The following is a 14,626-nucleotide window of genomic DNA, read 5'->3' on the forward strand; positions in this document are numbered from 1 at the left end:
GTGCAGACACAGAAAATACAGATGCAACCACAAGCACCTGCACAACAGAACACAATGACCTCATGGAACACAAATGCGGAGCCCAGGCTCCTATACCCAGGATAGGGGGCGTGACCCTGGTGGGAGGGAATATTTTCACTGGTACAGGGATGAACCTATTAGGAGTAGTAAGAGGATCCAAATTGGGAGCCCTCCCGCCCCCTGCACACTTTGAAATGTTGTCAACAAGACATTCAGTAATTCATAATGGAATTTCTCATAAAGAACACGTTCAATTAGAGTCAATGATAATCTTCATTTAGAAGTGGTACAAGTATTTCATTTAGAAGAAACAAAGCAAACATGTTTTTCTTGTTACAATTGGTTATGAGTATAACGGCATCAAATGCAAAAGGAAGGGAAAAAGATGGAAAGGAATACGTAAAATCAATGTGCTTGGCTGACACGTTTCGAGGTAGAATCCTCTTCTTCTTGAGCCTAATAGCAATGTAGAGGGAGGTAGTCAAAGATAACTCCTTCTTTGTATGTAGTTGGAAACATGGGAAATGCTGAGGAATTGCATTCAGGTCGTCACATTATAATTCACTCAATCTCTGCGCTCTCTGGACGCCGTCACTGACATGGTATAAACCTTCAAACTTATCGTGTTCTCTGCACAGAATCCTGGGATGAACCTATACCAACAATAGGACAGCCCACAGAGAGACCTGATGCGTTCCATCCTATCATTTGCACCAGACTCATAAGAGGAACCGAGGGTCGGGGTTGACCATAAGTGACAAAACATGTTCATTCCTTGTTGATATGGGGGCGACTAAGTCCTGCATTAGGGAGGGGAAGTACCCATTTTCAGGCATTGCCATGAATGCAAAAGGTTTTTCTGGGGCAACAAGTATGGTTCCTTTTACTGGCGACTTATCTATTGCTATAAGAAAATATGATCTTTCCTTGCCACTATTGGACTCCTGCAAGACACCAGTTATCATATTGGGGAGAGATTTAATGGGCAAACTCAACATGACAATATCCTTCACTGACCAGTCGATAATATGTTCCACTCCAGGGATTCATTCTGTAAATGCACAAGAATGTATGTAGCATTCTATGGCCAAACAGCAGAGCGAGGTTTGCCACTAGACCTAGTAGTATTCCTTTATGGAGCACTCATAGTAATAACACGGCTTCCCAGAATAAGGGCAAAGTGTTGTGGCTACCCACAGAATTTTTGTTCAGACCAGAAGTACCCACGGATGAAGAAGAAGGGCAAGTGATTCTAAAAGAGCTAGAAGCAGCAGTAGTGAGAGAAGACTCAGTGAAAGTGAAGAACAGTGATAGCTCCTGATGAGGGGCACAGAATGACCGACTTGACAGTTGAAGACTTGTTTACAGATGATGACTCAGATGACGATGTAGTATTTTTCATAAGCCTCACCTATTGGTTGAACATCAAAAACAGAGAAGTGTTGCAGAGAATGTCATTAATAAAGAGGTCACTGTCCTTTCTTTAGGAAGATTTGGCACAGGCACCGAGCATATTGTGGACTAGCAGTCCATATGATGTTGGCCTTTTAAAAGGAGTATATGTAGTTAAAATTAAATTGAAGCAAGGTGCTATTTTGCCACAAGTAAAACACTATCCAATGTCGAGAGAAGCAGATGAGGGTATCTGTGATACTATTTCCACTATAGTGCAACAAGGGATATTTGTGCCATCAGAATCCCCATGTAATATGGCAGTGTATCCAGTAAAACAATCCATGGGGGTCAGGAGGGTCCTGGAGATTTATTCAGGATTGACGCCCACTGAACAACATTCTTGTTGTGGTTCTGAACCCTGCCAAAATGTGCAATATTATGTCCAAAACCAAATATTTCACAGTGATTGATTTAAAGAATGCCCTCTTTTCAATCCCACTTCACAAGGAGTCACAAAACTTGACTTTGTTTTCCTATTGTGGAAAAAAGTGGAAACATGCAGGATTACCTCACAGGCACTGTGAGTACCCCTCAATCTTCAACCTAGTGCTCGAGGTAGATCTAGTAAATGTACTTCTTGATGGCATAGTTATACAATATGCATGATGACATTTTGGTGTGCAGTTAGTCAGAAGAAAAGTGCAGAAAAGACTTGATACAGTTGATGACAGTTTTAGCAGAGATGGAGTATAAAGTAGACAAGGAGAAATTACAATATTGCCAGGAAGAAAACCTATACAAAGGTCAGCTAATATCTCAAGAAGGAAGAAAGGCTACCCCTGAGAGAGCAGAAGCAATTATGACAACAGCCAGACCAAAAACTGTGAGGGAAATGCAACAATTTCTGTGTCTATGCAACTACTGCAGGGCATGGGTCTTCGACTACAGTACATGTGCCGGACCCCTCTTAAAAGGACTGAGGGAGCACAGAAGGATGACAGTGACATAGCCTCGACAGATGAAATGATAGAGGCATTTGTCGAGTTAAAAATGGCAATATGCACAGCACCCGTGATAGGGATCCCTGATTACAGTGCAGAATTATTCCTTTTCTCCCATTCCATTGTAGTAATGACAGCAGTCCTCACCCAGAAAAGTACACTGGGACACATACCACTAGCATTTTACAGCCTAATTCTAGATCTGGTAAGGAGAGGTAATTATCCATGTGAACAATCATTGACAGTAGCAGTTTTGCCATTGATAAATCTGTCAGTATTACGATAGGATGTACAGTAACATTACATATTGAGCATGCCCTGTTTGCCATTCTTGAAAAGCCTAAAAGTACATTAACCACACAAAGAGCTTTTGGGTATGAGGTGATTATATCATATCCAGAGATCAAAATTGTCAGGTGCAGACTAGTAAACCCAGCAAGATTTATAGCAGAGCCAATAGAAGAGGGAGAATATGTGCATGATTGCACCAAATATAGCAAATAGCACGATGACATACCACATATTAAAGAAAATGCCCTGGGATTGCAGTAAATATACCAAATGTCATGATGACATATCAAATGTTAAAGAAAATGCCCTGGGGGGGAGCCCTCTTTATTGACGGGTCATCGACTATTGACCAGAGCACAGGCGAATCTTGAAGTGGTAAAAGTAAAACAAAATAGCGACTTTGAGACAGTAGCAAGTGCAAGATTGCTTTTGTCTTTTTTTTCAGCACAAGCAGCAGAATTGGTAGTGCTTATTTTGGCACTCGAGACGCATGAGGATGAGGAAGTGTGATGAATCCAATGGGAAATGTGCAGGAGATCTACAATGAGGCGCTGGCTCTGGCAATGTAATGACAAACCAGACAAGCCGGGCTGTCAAGGGTTAACTGCAGATGTCCGCCGGAGACAAGGTAATGGACAGTGATTACAGCGAATCACAGAGGTCTGACGCTGTTGTTTATTTTTGCTGGTTGTCTAGGGAACGGAGGAGGAGGAGGACGACGGTTACAGCTGGGCCTACTGACGTACGGGGCTGGATCAGCTGAAGTCCGTGGTCTACGCAGCTCGGGGTGTCAAGAAAAGTAAGAGAGAAGAAGGAGAGAGAAAATTCCGGACGATCGTTATCGTTCCGGAAAGGCAGAGATTACAGACGCCAGGTTGACAGTCTAAGCTGCGAGCAGGACCGTTGGAGGAAATAAAGTGAGGAAGCGCGTCAGATGAAGGAGGCGATCGTTATCGCCAGGGGCGAAGGGCAGTGCCGTTGCATGAAGGCGAACAACGCTCATTCAAACCGGGTAAGCAAATGCTCGCGTTTAAATGAATGAGGAGAAACGCGGATTTGCCTAACAGACCAACGTTTATGAGACCAAGCTCAGACTAATACTGAGGCGCATTACAGTTGAGATAAAGTAGCGCCGTTGCGCGATAAAGTAGCGCTGTTGCGCTTTTTGTGTAGAGAAAAGTTAGAGTGAAGAGGCGAACGTTGGCCCCCTAGAACATTGGAACAGAAGCGCTGTTGCGCTGTGAGTTATTTACATAGCGCCGTTGCGCTATGTGGCCACAAGAATACTCTGATTGTTAAAAGATAATAACCTGGCATAAAACAAGGAGTGTGAGACCAATATAAAGAAAAGAATTTGAAGAGACTTAATACAGAGGCTGTTATACATGTGGCTAAAAAAATTAAAGGGAGAGAGTCTACATTGAAAGTGCTCAATAGCATCTGGGAAAGGAGAGTGTGTCAAGAAATGTTCCCAGTTATAACAATGCCCAACTGTGAAATCTAGTTGAGTAAATAACAAGGACTGACAGCAGAGAACAAGGCTGAAGAGATTAGACAATAAGAAAATAAAGAAAGAAAAGATAAAGAAGGGAACAGAAAGAAACAACTAGAGAAGAAAGTTATTCTTCAAGACTATAAAAATTAAAGCCACACAGAAGGAAAAGAAGTCTAGAGACGAGAGAGAATACATTTTTAAGAACTAAATTGACTCTTACCTGAATTACCTTAAGCCAAGTCCGGTTGGAAGCTGAAGAGGTTCCAGAGAAACCGTATCCTTTTGTCCTTGTTTCAAAACAAAATACCTAGAAGAAAACAAATATTTATTAAATAAATAATTGGGTTTACTTTATAATCCAAACAATCTACTTACTGGCTCAGGGTTCTATTAATGTGAACCATACGAACTGTAACAGGAAGTTACAGTGTATTCTGACATCACCAGTAGACGCAGGACTTTCATGTTGGAAAATGCCAGGCTTATGTGGAGACGCCACACCGGTGCAACATGCGCCACTATTGGACAGGCTGGTAAGCACACTACAGCTCCCATCATCCATCGCCGTGGTGAAGTGAGCAGCCCATACTAAATGTACAGATTTAGTCTCCCGCTGCAACGAGGCCACTGACCTAGAAGTAAAAAAAGCAGCACATGTTCCTGAAATAACCGAGTTTGATACTGCTCCAAATAAACGTCACAAACCTGAAACATGGTAATGAAGGTAGGCTTCAATGTACTGCACATAGCCCAAATTATCGAGTTACAGGGATGAGCGCACCACAAGGACATGAGTTGCAGAAGAGGAGGGGGTGTCCATTGTCTCCCACATATGCAATATGGTGGCAGGACAGCACTGGGAGATTGGTTATGCCCCTTGGATTACTTAATGTAGCATTAAACCAACTCCACCAGCCAGTTCATACAACACGAGAAAGTCTTGCAGTTTTGATCTCGGAAGAATGGTTTGTGCCTAAACTGTTGGATCATGTTGCCACTTCTATTGTGAATTGTCTAGTCTTTCGTGCAATACTCTGCAGGGCACCCACTGTGGACAGTGAGACCCTTTCAGAATTTTCATATCGATTATGTAGCTATGCTCCAGGTTTGTAACTGCTACAGATACATGCTAGTAGTCGTATGTCCTTTTTCCCCGATGGGTTGACCCCAGTCCATACACACATCCTGAAGCCACATGTGCTTCAAAGTTCCACATATGTGAGGTCTTCCAAAGGTGGGGAGTGTGTGAAGTCCTCTGGTCTTTTTGAGCACATCACAATCCTATTGGGTATTAAGCACAAATTCTCTTCTGCTTATCACCCACAGGCAAACAGGGTTTGTAAGTGGATCAATGGCCTCATCAAGGGATGCATTGCTAAGTTAAACGTGACTGAAAAAAAATGGCTCCATTGCCTACCCTTAGCCCTTTGCATTACATAATCAGCCCAGCTGAGACCATCACCTGACTTCTCACAAGCAGGTGTACACATGATAGAAAACTCCATCACTGTTGGGAACTGGAGAATACTAAAGCATATACACAAGATTTGTTCACAACAGGCTTGATAAAAATAAACCTTTAGGTATTTAATTCTATGTAAGCTATTGCTTTACCCAGATTAATTAATAGCACTGCTATCAATTTGAAAATGTAATTACTAAATCTTCATGCGTCATATATTGAATGAATCAAAAAAACGAATTTATTACAATCAGTATTGCATTAGAAAAATATACAGCTATTAAATATAAAAAAGCTTAAAACAGTCCCGTAGGAAAACACTCTAATACAGGTAGACAAATACTCAACACACCATCATTTCATGTTCAAGTAGATTGATGACTAATATGCAAATCCCAGTTTTACGTCCATAATCGCACCTTTAACACAAATGTGTTTTCATGTTATCACAATTGATACAGCATTAACATAGATCTCAATGTTTTATAATTTACATTCAATCCCTCGATATGTTTATGTAGAGTACATCTCTATTATGTTCATTGAATTGGCTTAGCTCCCACATTGATTTCAAAGTGCACTTTGGATCATGCACCCATCGACAATTTGGGCACAATTGGTCATTATTGTGTATTGCATTTCTTATTTTCCATAGATGCTAGATCCAAGACATATTTGTGCCTATAGTGGATGTTTCGGCGGAATTATGAGATAAACCACCTTCATCAGGACCCCCAGAGTGTGGAGCTCAAAGACAGAGGAATTCTCAAATTCAGGGCCCAATGGGTTGTCGAAAGTCAGGCATTTTTGTTACTCGCAGCAAGCTGCCCTGCTTAAAACCCAAGCCACATGGGGTATCTTCTACTCACGTACAATCAACAGCGAGGTGGCAGACAATCAGGGAGTGAATTTTATCCAGTTGTAGAATGATAGGAACCCATCTACCCCTCAGTGAAGAATTTGTAAGTGAAGAGTTTACCAAACGACTGCCACCTCTTCCAAATGTCTTAACGATGCCGGTATCAAGGCAGAGAATCCAAACTGCACGACACTAGGCACAAATGTGTCTCCGACTCCTAGCAAGCTGCCTCATAAGCTGGTGATAAGATGCTGCATGCGTGTACCTCGTGCTCCTCCTACTCGAGAACAAACTGTTGCCCATAGCATGTCAAGCGTACTTGGAAGTGAAATGCATGATTATTTGACTGCTATGACAGTGAGTGTTTTATGTCTCAACAGCTTCATGCCCAGCAGGAGAGGGCGAAGAAGATTGATGAAGACAACAAACAAAGTGATTCTACAACTGCACTAAAACCCCCATTGTTGTATCTGGGGAACGAAATACTGATTAAGATTTTTATGAGGATGTGGAACAAGGAACGCTTCGAGAAGCCATTTGTCATGGAGGAACTGACCCCATAACGATGAAGGTGCAAGATAGGCAGGCTGGCTGCTGCACATAGGTGACCTATAAATGAGAGCCCCCCATGCCGCAACTCCCTGAATCCAAAAGTGAAGAAGAGACGTCATGTATCCAGACGAGGTCTACCACCCGAGCCAATCAACAGCCGTAGGCATAAGAGAAATAATCGTTGTTTGCATTACTGCTAATAGAATTGATTTTGTCTACATCTCCTTTGAAACATCCTACCTGCCACCAGGCAATTTGTACAATGCTGCAATATTTTGGGGGGGGTTTCTCAATTGCAGCTGATATTAAAAGAGTATATACAGTAGCGATGAACAGTCGCATATATCTACATTTACATACTGACAGCAGTCAGGAGTGAGAAGTTCAAATGAACAGATTCAATTTGTGTTCTTTAGTCAGGCCATTGGTCACAGGTCTGTGTTAGTATGAGTCTCGCTTCTTTCTGGCATAGGTGTAGTTCTATGACTCGGCCCACTATACTGGGCGGTACAAGGTCGATACTTTCAAAAGATGTTCATGTTGTCATCCATCTGATGTTGAGTCTGCCTGTGTTGGGCAAGGGGACATTTGGTGTCCTGTAATCCCAGCAGGTTTAGGTGCTCTCTGATCCTAGTCCATAGCTCTCTGATCGTGCTGCCTAATCATTGCCCATCTACTCTCTCTCCCTTCTCCCTCCCTGTTTGTCCTGTCTGTGTTCATTTTTACCTTTGCCTCTATGTACCCACCGCTTTTAACCAACTTTTTTCTTTTGTTTTATGTAATCACTTATTGTGCCACACCGGACATTGTGCACTCACCTGGGGTATTACACATATGGGTGACATAAACTGGTTTTATGTAACTGATTATAATTTTTAGCCTTGAAAATGACCTCTAAGGTCATAACACATGTCAGCTAAATCATATGAATTCATACCCTGAATAAATTCAAAATTTACAAACTCACAAACCTAGTCAGCAAGAAGGTCTCGCCTCAAAATTTGTAACATCTGATGTGAGAGTGATGGGTCTGCCATCCTACTTCCAAATATTGTTTATGCTCTTTACTTACATTGTGGACACGTACCCGACATTCAGATTGAGAAACACAACCCTCATCACGCTGTTAAGGAATCCTAAAGTCCATTCCTTTTTTAAAGAATTTTCATTGCCATATCGATGACATTTTGCCTGTAAATATTAACATTTCATAGGACCAAAAGAGACTCTGTAAAAGAAAACGGAAATGGGACTTTTCAATTTCATAAAAAAATAGCTTTTGACTGAAAGACAATATAATACATTTGGTGACCTGCAAAAGGGGGATGCGGTGGCAGTAATGCTTAATGATGCTTTCTTTATATTCTACAGTCTGTATCTTATTATCCTCATAGGATTACAGAAGTTATCCCTGTATATTGTATAAAAACCCATCTACAGCAATGTGACCCCTATTACTGTGACAAATGAGAGTACTACCCAAGAATTGTCTATGGTCACTAAGCAAATCAAAAGACTTAAGCGAAACATGATGAATGCCTTTGGGGGATATGAACTTGTATGTAGCTAATTCTGCCCAAGACAGTAACAATTTATGGTATCAGCACAAGTACCAACACACAAAGTGCATCTCCCGGTATGCCTGACGAGGGGAAAATTCCAAGGCCACACCGCCTCACTCGTATGGGTAAAAAAGCACATGGAAAGACCATATATACAAGAGATGAAAATGATGGTCAAAACTAAAACACAGCACACAGTGTTAAGATATTTGCCGTCCGAAACAAATGAAGCAGGGATTCAAAGAGAAGAAAATAGGATGCTCCAGTTTAATGACAAAAATGGAAAGGAAGTACCAGGGTGTTGGGAAAGAGATCAATTGCAAATAAATGGAACTGTGATCACACACGTGAGGGGTGGGCTGAGGGATGAGTAGTATGCAAACCACTAGCGGTATTTCTTGGGAAGAAGTATTTCTAAACACAAAACCATTTCTGTCTCAACCTATGGCCTGAAATCATAAAATTACTCACGTGGGTTCAGAACGAGGGTGGCCAGTCTAAATAATACCCCTGAAAAAGGCCACCTTATGTTTTCAAAATAATGGTTCAATAAACGTTGGAAGAAAACCCAGGTGTAAACATATTCCGCGAAAAACATCACGTGTCGCTGTCACAACATTATGGAAACGTCACCGCACGTCTTCTATACCAAAAAACCATTCACATCGGACACAATTCACTACGTTGAAATTTTGGTTATGTTGAATGTTGCCTACTGCTCTGGACACTGATTACGAATTTTGTCATATGTGGTATTGTGTTATGAATACCACAGCCTTGATAAAGACCCTTGTGGGGTTGAAACACGTGTCAGCACCTTGAACAACAATAAAGACCGAAATGAGAACCAATCTCAAGCAGAAGTGATTTTTTACCTTATGAATTGGCAAAAAAAAAAATCAAACCACCAATGTTCACAAAGAAAGTTGATACTAAGCGCCAGTGATTCTGCATTCCCACCACAACCTAATCCTCCATTAACTGGCATAATTGAGCACTGTCCCATGGGAATATCTATACTGTCAGGGAAATCCATAAGGGCAAGGAAATCAATACATTTTGGTAGAGATTGTCTCTTCAATATAACTTATGTCAAGACAAGATACCCAGAGGTCTTAGTATAATCATCTTTCCAGACTTCAACAATCCTGAGGATGCAGACTTAGCAGGAAAATGGGTCTAAAATCCTGCTGGCATTACTAATAGAGCATGCAGACCGTGAACATACGAGACTTGTGACAGCTATTGACACAGTCAAAGAGGAAATTGAAGCCAGCAACTCCCCAGCAAGTACCAAGGATACGAATTACAAGATCATGTAGGACATTCTTAAAAATCACCAGGATGAGGTAAAAATGAGAAAATGCAGGAAATTCTCAAGAGATGAGAGAGACTACAGAGATGATAGGGTATTTACATTACAGCCAAAATTTTATGAACATTATAAATCCTCATCTGGAGAGAGTGCACCTAACAGCTCTCCGGCAAACTATGATGTAGAAAGGGAAACAGTCAACATCAGTGAAACCCAGACGTCAGACACGACTAAAAAAGCATGTCAGGAATCCACAATAGTAACCAGCGCCAGTACAATTAAGGGTTATAATTTTTTACCAGATCAAAAAGTACAAGCGAGGTACCAGAAACCCAAACACGAAACATGTTCGATCTGAGGACCCTCTAGAGGAAAGTGCAGTATCAGGAAGAACAGAACAGGGGGCGCTCTTGTGATTTCAATGCTGTAAGTTATTTCAATCCAGCACTCCAACTAAGTCAATGCCTAGTATGGGATGCCCAATGGAAACCCTTATTTATATATTTTTATGTCAAAAGTTCTTTTAATTCTGGATGATGTACCCTTATATAACACCCCTCTCTTTGAATCCCCCCGGTCTCACTGAACCAAGAAATAGGTTTGTTTTGCAAATTAAAATATTTATTTGAAAAATTGAACAATACATATATATCACACTTTTATAAATATGGATAACATCTGAATATCACCCTTATGAATATTTATGCAATGATCAGCAATGGGTAATATGACAATATCAACAATCTCTTTAATCAATTAGGAGTGGGAATAGGAAGATTAATGTAGCAGAGAATAATTTGTATGGGTTCAAGAAATTGCAATGATAGGAAGGAATGCAACACAGAAATAAAACTTGATATGACTTCAATCAATGACAATGGGATCACTCTTTCTCCCTGTTACTCACTCCCCCCGAAATGCAATATGAATAGATGGAATGAGGGCGCACAGGTTTCAGGAATAACAATCAACAATTGCAGTTTCAATCTCGATTCCCCACCAGCAAGTTTAGAGAGAACAGTAATGATTTTAAAACCGGTCAATTGCTTTTAAATGTGGTTTGAATTGAATGAATGGGACAAATGCTAAACATGACTTTAATTCGCTAAATTGAATTCAGAACTAGTGAGAGTGGCTTTGGATTGGTTCAGGGAAACACTGGCAATGATTGTGGAATGGTTAGCAGATGGAAACCGAAATTCAGAGGTTGGAAGCAAGAAATAGCTATTTTACATGGAGTGAAATTGAGCCAAGTACAAATTCGCGGCAACTTTTCCGCGTGCGAGAAATGCGATTACGGAAAAACTAAGGAATTGGAAGGTCGTTTTACGTACGATTCAAAAGTTACAGAGGTTTTAGTGAAGGTAGATTTTTCTCGAGAGAGTCAAGATTTCAAAACGAAAGATGCGCTTTAAAGATTAGGAACCAAGATGGACTTATATTACGGGGCTATGAAAGTACAAGATACCCAACGGGACAGCCACCAGAACAGGGCACCTTCCGCTCTGACTTTTGTCTGACAGGACACTTGACTTTCTTTAGAAAATATCAGCGCACAGATGATTATCACTACAATTATCACAGACTATATAATGAGAAGGATTCAGGATGGACACAAGATTCTATAATGCAGTTCTGGATAGGTTGAAATGGATTGAATAGGATTACTTTAAACTAAGAGATAACTATGGACAGTTCTATACTAATTACTCACTACTATGGCTTTGGAATGGAATGGGCCTGTCAAAGATCTGGTCAAGGGTTTGGACTTCACTCGCCACCGGACAGGATTCAGGGCACCTGGACTTTGCTCTCAGCAAGGTACTCTGGTCTGCACGGCCTCTTGGACTGCATCTGACGGGTTCTAGCAAGGGTTCCTGGCCAGAAGCAGCAAAACAGCTCAGCCAGGCTGTTGAATGGTTTAGGCCCCGTGGAAGTTTAGGGGTTAAAATCAGTTTGCTAGATTTTAAAGGCCTGCTGAAAAGGGTTCAGCTTTTTGGGTTAGGCCTCTGCTTCAGGGTTCTGGAGTCTGGCGATAGCTTCTTCCTGCAGAGCGCTTCGCCGGTAGATCAGTGATGAGTGAATATGTGTGTCCTTCTGGGTCCTCAACAGTCCCTATTTACCCATCTTCCAAAGGGGTGGGGAGGCTGATTATACAATGCCCAACCCTCTAAGGATCTGATAGGTCAGAGAATTCCCCCTCTCCTGATTTGAGAAAGGAACAGTGTGTCATGATGTGTCATCATGTGTCAGAGTGACACTGTGTTTATGGTCCAAAGAAAAATAAACTCCCCTTTGCGTCTAACCAGAAATTCTACGTTTCATAAAAAACATATTTCCAATATCACAAACTTGTTGATAATACATATACACATCACAGATTGCCTAAGGTACGTTTCTGTCCAAATCTTATCTTCCTACAAGTTTTGGTTCATAAAGGACAGTTTTTCGTGCTTTTGGTTGGTTACACATTTTCGGATCTGTACAATATTTTACACATGCATGCACATACCCTCTGGGCATATTCCTGTAATTTTTCATGTTCCTAACATAATCACAATTGCTAGAATATGAACTTTTTTTCGTGGTTCAGTCTCTGAATGTCGCACAGATTCCAGATTAGTTTTAAACTGTGAGTACATTTTTCATTTTAATAACCTATAAATCCCATATTTTTATCAGTTCAGTACAATTTGCTATAAGTCTTTTTCTAAAACATACAGTTACTTTAGTTTCAAATCCACATTTTCAGTCTGGCCCGCCTCCAAGGCGTGGCCGAGTCAGAGAGCCACATGGGTTTCTTCCTGCCAGGGCAGTTGGTGTCAGTCACACCCAAATTAGCATTTTCATTCAGCTCAAGGGAGTCCTTTGTCTTCACTCAGAGCAACATGCTAGAGTGCCCCTCCCATTTCCTTTCACACTTGCCTGTCAGATACTCAGCAGAGCACAGGGGAAGGTGGGGAATGTCTTTGAAGCTCAGTGTGGCTAACTTTAACTTTTAAACACAATGGGCCTCATTACGACCCAGGCGGTCCGGAAATAACGGTGGCGGTAAACCCACCGCCACCGTTGTTTCCGGACCGCCTGAGTCTGACCCCTGCAGGCGGGAGGTGATGTTCCCGCCAGGTCTGACCTGGCGGGTTTAACACCTCCCGCATGCAGGCGGACGAGGAAACACCGGCAGCATTACGAGATGCTGCCGGTGTTTCCATGATCCCCAATTCCATCGAGTCCCATAGGACTCAATGGGAATGGGGATTTACACCATTCCGCCTCCGTGATTCCCGGAAAACCGGGGTTGTAATGCCCCGGTAATTCCGGGAATCACAGAGGCGGAATGATAATACGAGTCCGGTGTTAACCAGGCGGTTTTACCGCCTCGGTTAACGCCGGACTCGTAATGAGGCCCAATGTCTGAAATTGTCTTGTCCTGAAATAAAAATTACATTTTTAACAAATACATCAACCAATTTGTTAATTCAAGCCTTTTTAAAATATAGTTTTGAATTGTATCCACCTCTTAGGCTTCTGATAGCAAGTCTTTCTTTGGCATACTTTGAATTCAATTTACAACTTTAAACATGACAGGTTTTAGAAATCGCTAGCTTCTGACAGAGGTGAGTAACGGTATTGCACCCATTTTCAACATAATTTTCCAAGCAAGCAATCTTCAATGTGGATTTTCTTCTGATAAGTGTACTTCTATGGACATTGTATTTATGTGGATTCTTGAAGTAGAATGATGTTTAACACCCAACAAGGAGGTTGGGTCTTTTGGGTGGTTTGTGAGCCATGATTTTTGCAAATTTGACAATCAAGAATAACGGATTTTCACACAGCTCTGTGTTTCTTTTGCAATCAGTCTTGCTTTTTGGGCAGCCAAATGATGGGTTTTGGCAGTGGTCTTCTGTGTTACCACTGATATGGGCAAAAGTGGATGGCGGCCTATTTTTCAGATTTTTCCTGCGCACTTCAGGGTGATTTTTAGCGAGCAGAATGTTTTCCGGCGGCCATTTCTGATGTTTCTGATGCAAGCAATGCACAGTAATGTTGCAGGGCCTGGACTAGTGGGGGAAAACATCCCACAATGCAAAATGGCTGCCACCTGAGAGAGCTCCGTCGGAGGCCATTATATATGGTAATATTTTAGGCATCTTGGTTAATTTTCCTCATATAAGATTGGAGCTGTGGCTGATCGGAAAACCCGCTGCACCCGTGGGTGCTACTGCGGACCCCAAGAGGTCTTGTTTTCCTGCAGATAATGGCATTGTAAGGGGGTCCCACTTGGCGACGGGAAGCCCATCCCCCACCGGTTGAATCACTTATCATGATCCGGCTGGCTCTACCTTTGTGGGGAGCATTTATCTGCGTACCATTTAGTGCTTATCTGCGTGGGGAGTTACCAATCCCGAGGGTGCTGCTTGACCCCTCATATCACTTGCAGCTGCGACGCCTCAGAATATCTGACTCTGGGCAACGACCGTACTCTGCACTTTTTCTACGGGCGGCACTGGAAGCCTCGCAGGGGTTTCTCCCGCTCCGAGTGGTGGAGCTTGCCCCCGCGATCAAAGGGGAAGGCCGACCGCTGCATCTCCTGCCTGTGGAACTGTGACCCGCCTCGGGGCTATGGGTCGAGTGTGGACCACCCTGTCCCGTATTGGCGTCAGAGACAT

At 42.1% G+C, this 14,626-nt stretch overlaps 1 long non-coding RNA gene across 1 annotated transcript in view; it reads left to right on the plus strand.

Annotated features, from left to right (window-relative positions):
* Positions 1-8,039, plus strand: part of LOC138497995 (uncharacterized) — a 233,504-nt gene extending 225,465 nt beyond the window's left edge. Inside the window, exon 4 of the long non-coding RNA XR_011278682.1 lies at positions 6,905-8,039. This is a non-coding gene — a long non-coding RNA (uncharacterized lncRNA). The remainder of the gene's footprint in view (positions 1-6,904) is intronic.
* The last annotated feature ends 6,587 nt before the right edge of the window (positions 8,040-14,626 follow it).

This window comes from Ambystoma mexicanum, chromosome 5q (assembly GCF_040938575.1).
Source record: "Ambystoma mexicanum isolate Mex_15411 chromosome 5q, UKY_AmexF1_1, whole genome shotgun sequence".
NCBI lineage: Eukaryota > Metazoa > Chordata > Amphibia > Caudata > Ambystomatidae > Ambystoma > Ambystoma mexicanum.